The sequence below is a fragment of the Gavia stellata genome, chromosome 11 (assembly GCF_030936135.1).
Source record: "Gavia stellata isolate bGavSte3 chromosome 11, bGavSte3.hap2, whole genome shotgun sequence".
NCBI classification, from domain to species: Eukaryota; Metazoa; Chordata; class Aves; order Gaviiformes; family Gaviidae; genus Gavia; species Gavia stellata.
Genome location: NC_082604.1, coordinates 24,897,757 through 24,906,696, shown reverse-complemented (window position 1 = coordinate 24,906,696; position 8,940 = coordinate 24,897,757).

The window sequence follows — 8,940 nt, the reverse complement described above, 5'->3', positions numbered from 1 at the left end:
TGAGCTGCTGGCTGAAAAGACTGCACATCAGTGCTGTGCAACAGAAGCATGTACTCCGACATTCTGTGACCGTGTCCTTACAGATAATACAAGGAAACATCTCCAGAGCTTCGACCTGCAGAAAAAAGTCCAGCATCCACCAATATCATAATGAATATCGCGCCAGAGTGTGGGACACCGTGCACTTCCAGCCTGGGTTCCCTTCCAGTGGGCAGTAAGCACCTGCCAGTTCAGAGAATTTAACTTGAAAGTACAGGTTTAAGAAAAGACCGCTACTTGCAAGAAACAAGTTTTCAGTTAATCCTTATGTTTATTACTAGAATTTTACCCTTGCGTTAAATGGAACGATCTCAGGTTTTATAGTACAAAATGCAATAAAGTCTTCTTCAAAGCTGGAGCCCTTTAATCAGTTAGGTACAGATGTTAACCTACTGTCAAAGGTTCAAACAACTTCTGTGATTTTCTGAAGTGTATTTTCTCACTAAAGTGTGACTTTTTGTCAGTTTGATTTAAGTTAAGGGTTGTTGTTTAACAAGAAAGAAATTGTTTTAGTTGATGTAAAGCTACAACTCCTACAGAAATACGAACATTGTTTACATGGTACAAAAACAGTGCAAGATGTGTGACTCACAAGGTGGTGACCTTTCATTATTTCTTTGCTACTGCTCCTCTAATGTGTATATATAGACATGAAAAATTAAATAATTACAGTCAGAGCAATAAGCAACAAGGGCAGCCGCTATACATAAGCCATTCTTCAACCTTAGGCATGTATTTAAGTTAAAATATAATTTATTTTGAAGCCAAAATTACTTTAGAGTTAAAATAGTTAAATCTGAAGTGGGACTGCTTTGGTAGGGGAAGAATTAGTTAGGCTTCCAGCAAAAATATTCTCTTAATTTTAAAATTCTTACAGTTTTATGAAGGTCTTGATTTAATTTTGTAGAAGAGAAATAAATGATACACAACCAAAGCAGACAAATGGAAGTAGCATTTATTTCTGAAGCACTGAACTCACAATACAATGTTGTATTGAAATAGAAACCATGTAAGTAAGTGATGCTATGGGTTGGTTAATCATTCACCAAGACCCACAGGGAACAATGATATCACACAAGAATACTCAGTAAGAAAAATCTGCAGATAACAAAAGGTGCAATTACAAGCAAGTTTAAGCAGCATAGTATAAGGTGCTTTGTTTCAGCATTTGTATGATGGATTTACCCATTAACAGACAGATTAAAGAAATTTCACTTCTACAGATCATAACAAACGAGAGAATCTAAAATTAATTCACATGCTACTTGGTAATAGGAAAGTGCTTTTAAAAAATGATTCACAAAGTGAAGATCATATTTTTACATAGTTCACTGTGTGCTCTTCAACTGTAAAATTTAAATTTTGGGGTTATAATTTACATTATTATATATCAATTATAGACATAGATTTAATCCAGAATTTAATGCTACGTGGGCTAAAGTTTCTTATAAAAGAATATTCCAGTATATCACTCCATAAGAATACACAATCACATCTCAATCATATATTACTCTTACGTTTCTGCAATATATCAAAGTCCAATTCTCATTCTGATTTATTACTTCACCCCACATAGTGCTTCTTTCACCCACACTCTGTGGTAAATTTCTTTGAGGTTTCAGTGATGTAATCCAAGGGACACGAGTAGAAAATGGTTTGGGGAAAATCTGTTAAAAAGTCCATCAAAAGGACAGTAAATGATCAAAAATTGAATTGTAGAACTAGTGCAATAAGAGGAGGCAATGCTTAGCAACATGGTTTGAAGTGTTTGGCACAACAAATTATTTCATCCTTTATGCTGGAAAATGTGTTTGGAGGAAATTCTATTTCCATGTTAAAGTAGGAAAGCACGTACAATGTTAACTTGAAAAACAACCTTAAGGAATCACTCCCTGCTCTCTTAAATTGTAACTGCTGTTACTTAGTGCTTGAGATGCTATAGGATAAAGCACGTCTAACCACATTTTTTTGACACAGCTTTTCTTTAGGTTTTATATAAACTGGAAACCCACTGAAATGGGGTTGACAAAATATTTACAAAACCTAATTCCATTTAAAACCCAGCAAATATCTCAAATATAGTAATGCACCAGGCATTTCAGAAGATGATGAAATAAGTAATCCCTACAGACTCAGCAGGCAAGGGAAAATTCCTCATTTAAAATGCATTTAACACCAGATGAAGGCAAAGTTATTTTCAAGAACATACATTTCGGATGCTTCTGGTCTGTGTGGTTGGTCTCGCCCTTCCGATTCATTAACGTATACAGAACTGGAACTGCAAGAAGTTGGGTAAGGCTGCTGATGTATTTTATTTATCAGTGTGGTTCAGCTTCTCAACCCGCAATTAAAGTTTACACAACCCCATCTATCCTGACATGGCAGAATTCCTGCAGTTGCTGTGTGCTTCTAAAGCCATTTTATGTTTTTTAATTTTTTTTTTTTTTAAGAGGGAAGCCACAACATGCAGCCAAAGGAAATACTAATTTACTGATATTACATCACTGTATTACTATCAAATTCGTTCTTCCATACTCTGGGGAAAAGTGCCAAAGAGCATCAGCCTTTAGGCTGTTGCTACACCCACGGAGTAGGTAACAGTGGCATTACAGGTCTGCACGCAGCACCCAGCTGTGCCATCTGAGCCTGCTAAGGAACTGTTTTAAACTACATTAATAGAAGCTCTTTTTGTAAGCCTACTTTTATCCTGGACTTTTTATGGAGGGAGATACCAGTTGTGAAGTGATCTTTATCCTACTGCTCTCCTGACGACTATGTCTTTTCCTCGGTGTGTTTTCTTTTGTCTGGTGCTTCTGGGAAGTCCAAACACTGAACCTTGAGTCCAGCCATATAACCATAAACCACTACTCCGCAGAACAGGATTACTGTTTCACTGCCAGACAGAAGGAGGAGAGAAGCTATGCTAGGAAGCCAGTAATAGCTGAAATAATAAGAACTACAACCACTGCTGTATCTCCTCTGTACATTATTTGTTGTGCTGTGCCAGCAACTAATGGCCTTATACCATTCAAATACTTTACAGTCTTTAATTCTTATAGGATTATTTGATATTAATGGTAACAGCGGCTAGTGTTAACCCTTCATGAGAAACTTCGACTTTCCTCATATAAAGAATCCCTTAAAAATCAACATTGACTTTAATGAGATATTCTACGCGTTTTCAACTCTAAAATGGAAGTATTTGGCACTTGTTAATAAAACCCTTCATTCTTTACACACATCTTTCCTGATCAGCACTGGTTTGCTAGCACTGTAATGCAAAGACTACTTAAAAAGGAAGGTGGGTGTGCAGAATATCTCATTGTTCTTTCAAACATCGACTTTGCAAAAAGCTGCCAGAGGACAGCAACATCCTGGCTGCCAGTACACTGGCCAGGTAGCGGAGGACAACATGAGTCGTCCCACAGGTTGACCAGACTTCACCTGCAAAAGCAGATATGCCTCATAAATCAATCATATTTGTGCTTCTAGCCTAATCCCACCATCAGCAAGGATACCCTGATTCAGTACTTATGAACAATACTATAAGCCTTTCAACAACCCTACGTAACAATACAGTGCTTTTTACGCACAATTAAAATGCTCCCTAAGTGTTATGTATTGCACTTAATATTTATGACTGCTATTCTATGAATATACAATTGTGCTCAAATTATAATTCTTTCTAGATGGGAAAAATCTCTTCAGCTCTCCTTTTTCTAGCTCCTTACTGTACGTCATTTTGGATAATTCAGCAGGAAGCTAATACATGCTGGAAGTTTAAAATTTAACATGAAATCTATTCATAACACTGACTCCCAGAACTGTGCTTCAGACAAGTGAGAACAACAGTTACAAACGCTAGACTGTAAGCATACTACGTACCTTCAATTACAAGCATATTCACATCTCCGAATTTTATTTTTTCCCTCCACTTAGCTATAAGAGATCAGTAAATAATGTGCACAACCTTCAAGTGAAAGCAGGTGCGTGTAAGTACACAGCAGCTTAGGGTGGGGGCCCTGAATACCTCTGGAAGTGCTGACCATGAGACCCAGGGGACAAGTAGGACACAAAACACTCCAGCCAACACGGCAGACACCCAACAGGGTAAAAAGCACATGTAGAAACCTACAGGGAGAAGGAAATGGCACATGATAGAGCTCCTCCAAAGTTATGAAGATAGTAAAACCCAATCAGCCTGATTCATATAGATTAGGGTAACGCATGCTAACTGCTTTTGTATTCAGCCTATGTCCCAGGCTCTGACTGCAGGGTACAGGCCGAACATCCGCTCAGACTACAGGCCGAACATCCGCTCAGACTACATTAGGGACAGCTTTTTAAAAAGAAAGTAGACATAGCATCCACACAGCAGGCACTTATCTGTATCACAATTACCATCTCTTTTTTTAAACATCACTGTTTGCAAAGCCATCCAGTGGATGTAACGACATAGAGCCAAGAGTCTAAATAAATCCTTATGACTAAAGGCAAATTCCTTTGAAATTAACTTAATTTAGGCTTAGCTTAAATGAACTAAGCATTAAATGAGTTTAAATTTCTTTCTCTTCACAGTATTTCCTGTCTGAAACTACAGCTCCCTGTGCAAGAGTGACTTAAAAATTAATTCACTACAAGCAATTATTAACACCTTACATTGAAATTATGCATTTATAGCTCTGTTCATACCTGTTCCACTCAGCATTCAGAAGAAACAGTACATTTAAACCAAAATACTTTAAAATGTTAGTTTGTCTCTATCTCTAATAAACTAGTTTGGGTGAATGTTATAAGAAAGTACCCTAGATTGATTCATTTGCAGAGTCATTATCTGGAGTCTAGAACAATTGATGAGTAAAAGTCTGGCTAGTGAGTGACGACTACGTATCTAAATATATGCTAACAGGAAATCTCTATGCAATACTGGTAGGAAAATAACCCTGCAAGCTTTTATACACATGCTAAATTTTAACATGAATAGTCTCAATACAAATCAGAAGAACTATTCTTGTTATAAATTATGTGGATGTCTAATTATTTGCAAAACCAGGACTCTCAGACAGCTGTCATTGAATTCTTTGATCACTCAGAGCTATACATTTGTCAACGTGTAAGAAATTTCTTAAGCTATTGAGCTGTAAGTTTCTGCATTGATACCGTGACACTAAAATGAGAGCAGTCATCTGAAACAGCCATTAGTTTTAAGCGGTATGCCAGGCAGTGACACACTACACCCAGCAAAGTCTCACTACATAAACTTGCATTCAAGCTACAGTTAAGAAACCGTTTTATACTTGAACATTGCCTTACAGCTCAGATCGAGATAAAGTAATCCAAAAGCTATTGTAAACCTGCTCAAATACTTATTTTTATCCCATTTCTTTCCTCTTGCTGCCACATCTGCAGTTATGATGGACTCCATCTGTTCTATCCAACAGGCTGGATTCCCACTTGTGATTTGTCCAAAAAGAAGTTAGGGGGAAAAAAAAAAACCTGCTTTCACAGGAAAGAAATGGATGCTTGCAGGACATGAACCTTCTATTTGAGGTATCTTATTGCCACAAACCTAGCAAGGTTTCAACTTCCATCAAGAACTTCATTTCTGGAGAAAAATATGATGGATTAATGGGTAAAGAATGGATTTACAACACAGTCTGTTTAAAAACCCTTCAAACATCCTCTCGTGATCCAAGCCAACTGACAGTTTAACTTGACAAGATGCTTATTTTTAATTTTCTGTATAAGCAAGGTGATAAAGTCTTATGAATGTGCCAGATGTGAGGCAATACAGGTTGGCTGGGAGGAGTTAGCAATTCATTGGCAATGCTTCTTTTTGAACAAGGAGCAGCCTCGAGCTCCCAGAGCACTTTCGTCAGTAGAGGTGGCCGAGCTTCCTTGCTGGAGTTCTCTGTTTTGGCTGCAAAGCAGGGTTGCTGACTGATATGAGCCAGATTAAGCAGGGGGGTCTGCATGCCCATTTTGACCATTCAGGTGCATTTCTTTAAAACCCCAAATAAACTCTGAAGCTGAGACAAGTGTAATAGTTATAATTCTATTGGAAGAAATCTTGACAGTCACGTTCAGCCCAGTGCTCTGCAAGAGGGTTTTGCCCTGAGCTAATGCTGCAGTTTGCATTAAGGAGTAGGGTAGGATGAAGACTAGTGGAGAAAAAGGAAAGGAAAAAGCCAAACATACCTCCCTTTTGAGCTAAGATCCTACAGCATCCTGTATTCCTTTCTATAGGAACTGAAATATTGCAGGGATTACCGTGAGATGTAGCCCAGACAACACCAGCAGTCTGAATACAGAAAACAAAACCCCAGGAAATAAAGCTAATGAAAAGGATTTCTTGTATACACATCCAGTGCGAGCAAGTGTTAAAAATAGTCAATTGAAATCTGCAATAATTCCTCTTTTGCAAGAGGGTCTAGCTTAATTTGTGGGGAAAGCCATGGAAAATGGTAGTATAAGCCTGGGAAAACCTCACTGATCTGAACAGAAACAAGTGATCGGTATGCAAAATGGTTCTGGAGGAATATTACTCTAAGTATTATATTGCTTTTTTGAGTAAATTCAAGAACTTCTGAAGCAGACTTTAGTTGCACTTGGAAGTTTTCCAGCCTACTTTCATGTACAGGTGTGATTTTTTTCAACTGATTTTATTGACACAGCTATACTGGCAAACACTCCAACACATATGCATTTCTATCAGTATAGATTAGCAAAGCTGTGTCTGCTTTTAAGCTCCTGCTTAATGCCAAAATCAGAGAAGGAGAAAAAACGTTCAATATGCATAAGGCCCACATTCTCAGTTGCTGCACTCATGAATATTTAAAGCATAACTCACTATCTGCGGCTCTCCCAAAACCACAGAAAATGTAGCGTACCAGAAGAACCAGAACAGACGTGCATTAATCAGGTCTACTCTGAGCTCCTGGCATCTGTCAGTGATTATATCCAAGAGTCGTATATAAACACTAGCTGTAGAAGTTCTCCTGAAAGCTGTCTAATAAAGCAAAATTAAAACAACCGTGAAATTCTCATGCATGTAACAGCACTGTGATTAACTGCAGGTCTAAATAAGACTCATAACATAAGTCCACATTTTCAAATATGCCTTAAGCCATTATCAAATCACATTTACGTATACCTACTTTTTACATTGCCAAAGAATAGTACAATCAGAAGACAGATTAAAAATTAGTTAGTGAAATTTTGGTATAAAAATAATAAAACTTTAAGACAAAAGCCAAAGGATAAATATCTAAGATATCTTTAGTCTTCAATTAGCTCATCAAAACAGAACACATCCTTTAGAACTTATGTTACAGATATGCTACACAGTGTATCTTACAGAAATGCTACAAACTGAACCTACTGTCTCCATCATTTGAATATCTTTCAAATGAACATTGCCAAACGTTGAACCTTCAACTAAGAAGTTTATTTGACAACAGTAACTGAAGACAGAAAAAACAAATTAGAAAGTGCTTAGCAACTTCCCTCAAAAATAAACCCAGACATCAATTAATTCTCTAAAGCCTTTGGTGCCATTTGGATAAGGGCTCTCACTACATTCTAGCACGTAACAGCAATGGGTTGTCCTAACTTGGAGCTTCAGTGGTTAATAAAAATATTAATAACATCTGCTATTAGTAAGCTCCAACAGTTGTAATTAAAAACAATGATTCTAATGTTGATCTCTGAAAGATAATGGTTGAAAGTCTGTTAATAGAAACAAAGCAATAGTCTAATTAAAGGAAAATGAAGCACAGATTTTTCTGTAATCCCAATTTACTCTTTAAGGTCATCAGTTAAATAATATACATATTAATCTACCTGTCATAAACCTTCCCTTCAGCCAGTGTATGCACATTGACTCCTTTTGACCTAGGTCAGCAGTTCTCAAACTTTAGATCAGTTCCTCCTCTTTTTCAGGAATACTTTAGGGTACCCCCGAATATCTCCCTACACAATCATATATTATGCATTAATTTGCATAAAATACAAAATACATTATTTGCAGACACATACACATGTTTAATTCAAATATACACGACGACTCTATCAGCACACATGCCCTTCTTTCCATATACAAGAGCTTAGGGATCTAGGTCTGTACATAACGGGAGTGGAGCTGCAAAAGGGAGGGAACAGAAGGTACAAAATACATCCAGGAACATCCGTACACAGGTGATGGGGAAGCAAAGGCCGAGAAGGCACAGCTGCCTCAGAGCCCAAGCAGCTTCTGAGAATGTCAGTAACTGGGGAAACACGTATTTGTTCCGCACAGAGTGCGAGAGAGGGAAGATGGAGGGAGACGCTAAAATCCCGCCTGGGTATGCAGCATCCAAGTCAAAATCTCCTGCCAAAGGGAGAAAACAGGGACCGCAGAGATTTCTCCCAGAGTTGCCTAGTGGTGGCAGTCCTCCTGCCCACCTGCAGCTCCAGGCTCCCTCGCTGCAGCAGCAGCTGCTCCTACACCAAGCTCTGAAGGGACCTCATCGAGCAACTCACCGTGCTCCTTCCTCAGACTACTGCAAGCCCAGCTCACGCTAGCCAGTGGATGAATAAAAAGTGCTCGGAAGCTTCCAGTGAGGCAATGGGAATGCACTACAGGGAAAGACAAGTTAGAAGAGGTATCAAGAAAAAGAGCATCTGAGCTATGCCATTCCTTCTCTACCTCTAAAGTACACTTGTTTCAGCATGAGCTAGTTCTGGCTGCAGTTTTCAGACCCTCGTGCCTAGGCATTTCGGAACCTGAACCCTGAGTGTTCTCACACCTTCTCAGGATCCACTCTGAACCCCCATTTGAGAACTGCTGGTCTAGTTTAACTAGCAGCATGCGAAACTACAAACCTAACAACTTAATGCCCTCTTAGTGCATAGCAGCATACA